The following is a 10,000-nucleotide window of genomic DNA, read 5'->3' on the forward strand; positions in this document are numbered from 1 at the left end:
TGAGTGTGTGTGTGTGTGTGTGTGTGTATTATTACTGAGAATAAAGCTGATATCTCTCTCTCTCTCTCTCTCTCTCACTCAGAGCTGCTGTGGAAGGAAACCGTTTTAAAAAGACCTTTCTCAGCTCAGTGGTATTTTTTTCTTCTCCAAGGCTGAGTGCCGCTCGCACGTAGCGATATAATTCAAAGTGCAAAATAACTTGGCGTCGTTGACTTGAAACAAGCAGGGTCTGCTTCCAAATGAAAGCTGCGCTCCCGAACTGGACTGACTGTCTGTCTGTCTGTCTGTCTGTTTGTCAAGGGGTGGAAAAGGCGGCGGTGGTGGTGAGGGTGGAGCTTTACGCTCAGGAGGGGAGACTTTCTTTCAGAGGTGCCAATTAATCTGCAGCAGAAAGTCATCCCCCCCGACCGGGATTCGAAGCCCGGTCCTGACCACATGACCACCGGGGAGAGTTGCCTCAAGTCCCTGAGGGACCTGGACACGAGGCCGAATACACACGCACGCCTGCTGCACTGGCAGCAGCGACCAACAGGGGGCTGACCGGCTGATCCTTCCCTTTCACAGGCAGGCTTTTGGCCCTCGCTCAAACGACAAAGGTGTTCAGAAGGAAGTCCTGGGGGGAAGGCAGGCAGGGAGGGACGGACACAGGGAAGTCCGCACAAAACAGGTCCCCTGGAACCTCTGACCCAGAAAAACGGGTTCCTGGTGAAAGCAGTCCTGCCATTGACATGACAATGGACAGGGCCCGGCAGCTTGAGACACATCTTTCTTTCAATATGCAAGTCCTTTTTAAAAAAGTTTCCTTCCACAGCAGCTCTGAGTGAGAGAGAGAGAGAGAGAGAGAGAGAGACACTGACTCACTGACTGATACTGACACCGACACACACACACACACACACACACACACACACACACACATATTATTTATTATTATTTTTAATTGATTTTTAGAACAGGGAGATGGAATAGGGGCTTGCTCCGTCCACTCCACGCATCGACCCAGTATTGCAGTGTCTCTGGGAACGGTGCAGCTCCCCGTGGGGAGATATTCAAAAGGAAAATCAGCTCTTTCCCAGTGTCTCTGTGTGTGTGTGTGTGTGTGTGTGTGTATTATTACTGAGAATAAAGCTGATATCTCTCTCTCTCTCTCTCTCCCTCTCTCTCTCTCACTCAGAGCTGCTGTGGAAGGAAACCTTTTTAAAAAGAACTTTCTCAGCTCAGTGGTATTTTTTTCTTCTCCAAGGCTGAGTGCCGCTCGCACGTAGCGATATAATTCAAAGTGCAAAATAACTTGGCGTCGTTGACTTGAAACAAGCAGGGTCTGCTTCCAAATGAAAGCTGCGCTCCCGAACTGGACTGACTGTCTGTCTGTCTGTCTGTTTGTCAAGGGGTGGAAAAGGCGGCGGTGGTGGTGAGGGTGGAGCTTTACGCTCAGGAGGGGAGACTTTCTTTCAGAGGTGCCAATTAATCTGCAGCAGAAAGCCATCCCCCCCGACCGGGATTCGAAGCCCGGTCCTGACCACGAGACCACCGGGGAGAGTTGCCTCAAGTCCCTGAGGGACCTGGACACGAGGCCGAATACACACGCACGCCTGCTGCACTGGCAGCAGCGACCAACAGGGGGCTGACCGGCTGATCCTTCCCTTTCACAGGCAGGCTTTTGGCCCTCGCTGAAACGACAAAGGTGTTCAGAAGGAAGTCCTGGGGGGAAGGCAGGCAGGGAGGGACGGACACAGGGAAGTCCGCACAAAACAGGTCCCCTGGAACCTCTGACCCAGAAAAACGGGTTCCTGGTGAAAGCAGTCCTGCCATTGACATGACAATGGACAGGGCCCGGCAGCTTGAGACACATCTTTCTTTCAATATGCAAGTTCTTTTTAAAAAAGTTTCCTTCCACAGCAGCTCTGAGTGAGAGAGAGAGAGAGAGAGACACTGACTCACTGACTGATACTGACACCGACACACACACACACACACACACACACACACACACACATATTATTTATTATTATTTTTAATTGATTTTTAGAACAGGGAGATGGAATAGGGGCTTGCTCCGTCCACTCCACGCATCGACCCAGTATTGCAGTGTTTCTGGGAACGGTGCAGCTCCCCGTGGGGAGATATTCAAAAGGAAAATCAGCTCTTTCCCAGTGTCTCTGTGTGTGTGTGTGTGTGTGTGTGTGTATTATTACTGAGAATAAAGCTGATATCTCTCTCTCTCTCTCTCTCCCTCTCTCTCTCTCACTCAGAGCTGCTGTGGAAGGAAACCTTTTTAAAAAGAACTTTCTCAGCTCAGTGGTATTTTTTTCTTCTCCAAGGCTGAGTGCCGCTCGCACGTAGCGATATAATTCAAAGTGCAAAATAACTTGGCGTCGTTGACTTGAAACAAGCAGGGTCTGCTTCCAAATGAAAGCTGCGCTCCCGAACTGGACTGACTGTCTGTCTGTCTGTCTGTTTGTCAAGGGGTGGAAAAGGCGGCGGTGGTGGTGAGGGTGGAGCTTTACGCTCAGGAGGGGAGACTTTCTTTCAGAGGTGCCAATTAATCTGCAGCAGAAAGCCATCCCCCCCGACCGGGATTCGAAGCCCGGTCCTGACCACGAGACCACCGGGGAGAGTTGCCTCAAGTCCCTGAGGGACCTGGACACGAGGCCGAATACACACGCACGCCTGCTGCACTGGCAGCAGCGACCAACAGGGGGCTGACCGGCTGATCCTTCCCTTTCACAGGCAGGCTTTTGGCCCTCGCTGAAACGACAAAGGTGTTCAGAAGGAAGTCCTGGGGGGAAGGCAGGCAGGGAGGGACGGACACAGGGAAGTCCGCACAAAACAGGTCCCCTGGAACCTCTGACCCAGAAAAACGGGTTCCTGGTGAAAGCAGTCCTGCCATTGACATGACAATGGACAGGGCCCGGCAGCTTGAGACACATCTTTCTTTCAATATGCAAGTTCTTTTTAAAAAAGTTTCCTTCCACAGCAGCTCTGAGTGAGAGAGAGAGAGAGAGAGACACTGACTCACTGACTGATACTGACACCGACACACACACACACACACACACACACACACACACACATATTATTTATTATTATTTTTAATTGATTTTTAGAACAGGGAGATGGAATAGGGGCTTGCTCCGTCCACTCCACGCATCGACCCAGTATTGCAGTGTTTCTGGGAACGGTGCAGCTCCCCGTGGGGAGATATTCAAAAGGAAAATCAGCTCTTTCCCAGTGTCTCTGTGTGTGTGTGTGTGTGTGTGTGTGTTTTATTACTGAGAATAAAGCTGATATCTCTCTCTCTCTCTCTCTCTCTCACTCAGAGCTGCTGTGGAAGGAAACCGTTTTAAAAAGAACTTTCTCAGCTCAGTGGTATTTTTTTCTTCTCCAAGGCTGAGTGCCGCTCGCACGTAGCGATATAATTCAAAGTGCAAAATAACTTGGCGTCGTTGACTTTAAACAAGCAGGGTCTGCTTCCAAATGAAAGCTGCGCTCCCGAACTGGACTGTCTGTCTGTCTGTCTGTCTGCTTGTCAAGGGGAGGAAAAGGCGGCGGTGGTGGTGAGGGTGGAGCTATACGCTCAGGAGGGGAGACTTTCTTTCAGAGGTGCCAATTAATCTGTAGCAGAAAGTCATCCCCCCCGACCGGGATTCGAAGCCCGGTCCTGACCACAAGACCACCGGGGAGAGTTGCCTCAAGTCCCTGAGGGACCTGGACACGAGGCCGAATACACACGCACGCCTGCTGCACTGGCAGCAGCGACCAGCAGGGGGCTGACCGGCTGATCCTTCCCTTTCACAGGCAGGCTTTTGGCCCTCGCTGAAACGACAAAGGTGTTCAGAAGGAAGTCCTGGGGGGAAGGCAGGCAGGGAGGGACGGACACAGGGAAGTCCGCACAAAACAGGTCCCCTGGAACCTCTGACCCAGAAAAACGGGTTCCTGGTGAAAGCAGTCCTGCCATTGACAGGACAATGGACAGGGCCCGGCAGCTTGAGACACATCTTTCTTTCAATAAGCAAGTTCTTTTTAAAAAAGTTTCCTTCCACAGCAGCTCTGAGTGAGAGAGAGAGAGAGAGAGAGAGAGAGACACTGACTGACTGACTGATACTGACACCGACACACACACACACACATACTATTTATTATTATTTTAAACGACAAAGGTGTTCAGAAGGAAGTCCTGGGGGGAAGGCAGGCAGGGAGGGACGGACACAGGGAAGTCCGCACAAAACAGGTCCCCTGGAACCTCTGACCCAGAAAACCGGGTTCCTGGTGAAAGCAGTCCTGCCATTGACATGACAATGGACAGGGCCCGGCAGCTTGAGACACATCTTTCTTTCAATATGCAAGTCCTTTTTAAAAAAGTTTCCTTCCACAGCAGCTCTGAGTGAGAGAGAGAGAGAGAGAGAGAGAGAGAGAGACACTGACTCACTGACTGATACTGACACCGACACACACACACACACACACACACACACACACACACATATTATTTATTATTATTTTAAACGACAAAGCTGTTCAGAAGGAAGTCCTGGGGGGAAGGCAGGCAGGGAGGGACGGACACAGGGAAGTCCGCACAAAACAGGTCCTTTGGATCCTCTGACCCACAAAACCGGGTTCCTGGTGAAAGCAGTCCTGCCATTGACATGACAATGGACAGGGCCCGGCAGCTTGAGACACATCTTTCTTTCAATATGCAAGTTCTTTTTAAAAAAGTTTCCTTCCACAGCAGCTCTGAGTGTGAGGGAGAGAGAGAGAGAGACACTGACTGACTGACTGATACTGACACCGACACACACACACACACACACACACATATTATTTATTATTATTTTAAATTGATTTTTAGAACAGGGAGATGGAAAAGGGGCTTGCTCTGTCCACTCCACGCATCGACCCAGTATTGCAGTGTTTCTGGGAACGGTGCAGCTCCCTGTGGGGAGATATTCAAAAGGAAAAACAGCTCTTTCCCAGTGTCTCTGAGTGTGTGTGTGTGTGTGTGTGTGTATTATTACTGAGAATAAAGCTGATATCTCTCTCTCTCTCTCTCTCTCTCACTCAGAGCTGCTGTGGAAGGAAACCGTTTTAAAAAGACCTTTCTCAGCTCAGTGGTATTTTTTTCTTCTCCAAGGCTGAGTGCCGCTCGCACGTAGCGATATAATTCAAAGTGCAAAATAACTTGGCGTCGTTGACTTGAAACAAGCAGGGTCTGCTTCCAAATGAAAGCTGCGCTCCCGAACTGGACTGACTGTCTGTCTGTCTGTCTGTCTGTTTGTCAAGGGGTGGAAAAGGCGGCGGTGGTGGTGAGGGTGGAGCTTTACGCTCAGGAGGGGAGACTTTCTTTCAGAGGTGCCAATTAATCTGCAGCAGAAAGTCATCCCCCCCGACCGGGATTCGAAGCCCGGTCCTGACCACATGACCACCGGGGAGAGTTGCCTCAAGTCCCTGAGGGACCTGGACACGAGGCCGAATACACACGCACGCCTGCTGCACTGGCAGCAGCGACCAACAGGGGGCTGACCGGCTGATCCTTCCCTTTCACAGGCAGGCTTTTGGCCCTCGCTCAAACGACAAAGGTGTTCAGAAGGAAGTCCTGGGGGGAAGGCAGGCAGGGAGGGACGGACACAGGGAAGTCCGCACAAAACAGGTCCCCTGGAACCTCTGACCCAGAAAAACGGGTTCCTGGTGAAAGCAGTCCTGCCATTGACATGACAATGGACAGGGCCCGGCAGCTTGAGACACATCTTTCTTTCAATATGCAAGTCCTTTTTAAAAAAGTTTCCTTCCACAGCAGCTCTGAGTGAGAGAGAGAGAGAGAGAGAGAGAGAGACACTGACTCACTGACTGATACTGACACCGACACACACACACACACACACACACACACACACACACACATATTATTTATTATTATTTTTAATTGATTTTTAGAACAGGGAGATGGAATAGGGGCTTGCTCCGTCCACTCCACGCATCGACCCAGTATTGCAGTGTCTCTGGGAACGGTGCAGCTCCCCGTGGGGAGATATTCAAAAGGAAAATCAGCTCTTTCCCAGTGTCTCTGTGTGTGTGTGTGTGTGTGTGTGTGTATTATTACTGAGAATAAAGCTGATATCTCTCTCTCTCTCTCTCTCCCTCTCTCTCTCTCACTCAGAGCTGCTGTGGAAGGAAACCTTTTTAAAAAGAACTTTCTCAGCTCAGTGGTATTTTTTTCTTCTCCAAGGCTGAGTGCCGCTCGCACGTAGCGATATAATTCAAAGTGCAAAATAACTTGGCGTCGTTGACTTGAAACAAGCAGGGTCTGCTTCCAAATGAAAGCTGCGCTCCCGAACTGGACTGACTGTCTGTCTGTCTGTCTGTTTGTCAAGGGGTGGAAAAGGCGGCGGTGGTGGTGAGGGTGGAGCTTTACGCTCAGGAGGGGAGACTTTCTTTCAGAGGTGCCAATTAATCTGCAGCAGAAAGCCATCCCCCCCGACCGGGATTCGAAGCCCGGTCCTGACCACGAGACCACCGGGGAGAGTTGCCTCAAGTCCCTGAGGGACCTGGACACGAGGCCGAATACACACGCACGCCTGCTGCACTGGCAGCAGCGACCAACAGGGGGCTGACCGGCTGATCCTTCCCTTTCACAGGCAGGCTTTTGGCCCTCGCTGAAACGACAAAGGTGTTCAGAAGGAAGTCCTGGGGGGAAGGCAGGCAGGGAGGGACGGACACAGGGAAGTCCGCACAAAACAGGTCCCCTGGAACCTCTGACCCAGAAAAACGGGTTCCTGGTGAAAGCAGTCCTGCCATTGACATGACAATGGACAGGGCCCGGCAGCTTGAGACACATCTTTCTTTCAATATGCAAGTTCTTTTTAAAAAAGTTTCCTTCCACAGCAGCTCTGAGTGAGAGAGAGAGAGAGAGAGACACTGACTCACTGACTGATACTGACACCGACACACACACACACACACACACACACACACACACACATATTATTTATTATTATTTTTAATTGATTTTTAGAACAGGGAGATGGAATAGGGGCTTGCTCCGTCCACTCCACGCATCGACCCAGTATTGCAGTGTTTCTGGGAACGGTGCAGCTCCCCGTGGGGAGATATTCAAAAGGAAAATCAGCTCTTTCCCAGTGTCTCTGTGTGTGTGTGTGTGTGTGTGTGTGTATTATTACTGAGAATAAAGCTGATATCTCTCTCTCTCTCTCTCTCCCTCTCTCTCTCTCACTCAGAGCTGCTGTGGAAGGAAACCTTTTTAAAAAGAACTTTCTCAGCTCAGTGGTATTTTTTTCTTCTCCAAGGCTGAGTGCCGCTCGCACGTAGCGATATAATTCAAAGTGCAAAATAACTTGGCGTCGTTGACTTGAAACAAGCAGGGTCTGCTTCCAAATGAAAGCTGCGCTCCCGAACTGGACTGACTGTCTGTCTGTCTGTCTGTTTGTCAAGGGGTGGAAAAGGCGGCGGTGGTGGTGAGGGTGGAGCTTTACGCTCAGGAGGGGAGACTTTCTTTCAGAGGTGCCAATTAATCTGCAGCAGAAAGCCATCCCCCCCGACCGGGATTCGAAGCCCGGTCCTGACCACGAGACCACCGGGGAGAGTTGCCTCAAGTCCCTGAGGGACCTGGACACGAGGCCGAATACACACGCACGCCTGCTGCACTGGCAGCAGCGACCAACAGGGGGCTGACCGGCTGATCCTTCCCTTTCACAGGCAGGCTTTTGGCCCTCGCTGAAACGACAAAGGTGTTCAGAAGGAAGTCCTGGGGGGAAGGCAGGCAGGGAGGGACGGACACAGGGAAGTCCGCACAAAACAGGTCCCCTGGAACCTCTGACCCAGAAAAACGGGTTCCTGGTGAAAGCAGTCCTGCCATTGACATGACAATGGACAGGGCCCGGCAGCTTGAGACACATCTTTCTTTCAATATGCAAGTTCTTTTTAAAAAAGTTTCCTTCCACAGCAGCTCTGAGTGAGAGAGAGAGAGAGAGAGACACTGACTCACTGACTGATACTGACACCGACACACACACACACACACACACACACACACACACACATATTATTTATTATTATTTTTAATTGATTTTTAGAACAGGGAGATGGAATAGGGGCTTGCTCCGTCCACTCCACGCATCGACCCAGTATTGCAGTGTTTCTGGGAACGGTGCAGCTCCCCGTGGGGAGATATTCAAAAGGAAAATCAGCTCTTTCCCAGTGTCTCTGTGTGTGTGTGTGTGTGTGTGTGTGTGTGTGTGTGTGTGTGTATTATTACTGAGAATAAAGCTGATATCTCTCTCTCTCTCTCACTCAGAGCTGCTGTGGAAGGAAACCTTTTTAAAAAGAACTTTCTCAGCTCAGTGGTATTTTTTTCTTCTCCAAGGCTGAGTGCCGCTCGCACGGAGCGATATAATTCAAAGTGCAAAATAACTTGGCGTCGTTGACTTTAAACAAGCAGGGTCTGCTTCCAAATGAAAGCTGCGCTCCCGAACTGGACTGACTGTCTGTCTGTCTGTCTGTCTGTCTGTTTGTCAAGGGGAGGAAAAGGTGGCGGTGGTGGTGGTGGTGAGGGTGGAGCTTTACGCTCAGGAGGGGAGACTTTCTTTCAGAGGTGCCAATTAATCTGCAGCAGAAAGTCATCCCCCCCCAACCGGGATTCGAAGCCCGGTCCTGACCACGAGACCACCGGGGAGAGTTGCCTCAAGTCCCTGAGGGACCTGGACACGAGGCCGAATACACACGCACGCCTGCTGCACTGGCAGCAGCGACCAACAGGGGGCTGACCGGCTGATCCTTCCCTTTCACAGGCAGGCTTTTGGCCCTCGCTCAAACGACAAAGGTGTTCAGAAGGAAGTCCTGGGGGGAAGGCATGGAGGGACGGACACAGGGAAGTCCGCACAAAACAGGTCCCCTGGAACCTCTGACCCAGAAAACCGGGTTCCTGGTGAAAGCAGTCCTGCCCCGCCCTGCCATTAACATGACAATGGACAGGGCCCGGACCAGGCGCAGCGGACGGTAGCGAGCAGTCGGAGGGTGAAAATCCGCCAGTGGGTGAAAAGGAGAGCCGTGCGGTGAGAGGAGGCGGAAAGCGGTTCGCAGACTTTCGCTGTACCTCCGGCGGGCAGCGCCGCACCTCCGAGCGCTCGGTACCGTCCGCTGCGCCTCGTCCTGCCGCACGCGACCAGCCGTCCCCGGAGGAAATCGGCCTCGGCCTTCCTGAGATATCAGTCTCCAGGTGGGACAGAAAAACCGGGGGCCCCCGGCTCGCTTTCGGCGGCCCGCTAGTCGACTTCCCGTCGTGCGAACGCGATCCTTCCGGTACCCTTCGGTGCCCCTTGCCCGACTCTAGCTCCGGTGGTAAAGCGGAGTCGGTCGGTCTGACGGCCGCCGAGTTAGCAGGCGGAAAGCGGTTTGCAGCCTTTCGCTGTACCTCCGGCGGGCAGCGCCGCACCTCCGAGCGCTCGGTACCGTCCGCTGCGCCTCGTCCTGCCGCACGCGACGAGCCGTCCCCGGAGGAAATCGGCCTCGGCCCTCCTGAGATATCAGCCTCCATACGGGCGTCACAAATCAGTGGACATGGTCAGCTGCAAAGCAGTGTCATTACAACCTTTCATAAACGACAGGGCAGCACCGCACCGCACTGCACTGCACCCCACACTACATCACACTTGCCTGCCTGCCTGCCTGCCGGCCTGCCGCTGCCTACTCTCACCAGCGGACCAAAGTGAGGATAACACCCCGAAGCAAGCATCTCCCTTGCCGCCCACCAGCCCACACCATTCCCCTTGCCTGCCTCCCACAAATTCCACCAGCGAGGCAAAGTGAAAATCAACCCCCAAAAAACGCACTCCACACCGGCCATCGCCCGCTATACACCCCCCCCCCCCCCCCCCCGGGGCGAATATTAAGCCCGAGAACACCGACTGTAACCAACCGCAGTGAAAAGTTGAAGTGGCAACTCATTAACCAGATTTACACTTGGCAACTCATAAACCAAATGAACAAA

General features: G+C 52.2%; 7 pseudogenes; all 7 read left to right on the plus strand.

Annotated features, from left to right (window-relative positions):
* The first annotated feature begins 919 nt into the window (after window positions 1–919).
* LOC137307740 (U2 spliceosomal RNA) lies at window positions 920–1,036 on the plus strand (annotated as a pseudogene).
* A 961-nt stretch (window positions 1,037–1,997) lies between these two features.
* Window positions 1,998–2,114, plus strand: LOC137307750 (U2 spliceosomal RNA; annotated as a pseudogene).
* Window positions 2,115–3,075: 961 nt separating this feature from the next.
* LOC137307751 (U2 spliceosomal RNA) lies at window positions 3,076–3,192 on the plus strand (annotated as a pseudogene).
* A 1,625-nt stretch (window positions 3,193–4,817) lies between these two features.
* Window positions 4,818–4,934, plus strand: LOC137307734 (U2 spliceosomal RNA; annotated as a pseudogene).
* Window positions 4,935–5,899: 965 nt separating this feature from the next.
* LOC137307741 (U2 spliceosomal RNA) lies at window positions 5,900–6,016 on the plus strand (annotated as a pseudogene).
* Window positions 6,017–6,977: 961 nt separating this feature from the next.
* LOC137307752 (U2 spliceosomal RNA) lies at window positions 6,978–7,094 on the plus strand (annotated as a pseudogene).
* A 961-nt stretch (window positions 7,095–8,055) lies between these two features.
* Window positions 8,056–8,172, plus strand: LOC137307753 (U2 spliceosomal RNA; annotated as a pseudogene).
* The last annotated feature ends 1,828 nt before the right edge of the window (window positions 8,173–10,000 follow it).

The sequence above is a fragment of the Heptranchias perlo genome, unplaced genomic scaffold (genome assembly GCF_035084215.1).
Source record: "Heptranchias perlo isolate sHepPer1 unplaced genomic scaffold, sHepPer1.hap1 HAP1_SCAFFOLD_1099, whole genome shotgun sequence".
In the NCBI taxonomy this organism is placed as follows: domain Eukaryota; kingdom Metazoa; phylum Chordata; class Chondrichthyes; order Hexanchiformes; family Hexanchidae; genus Heptranchias; species Heptranchias perlo.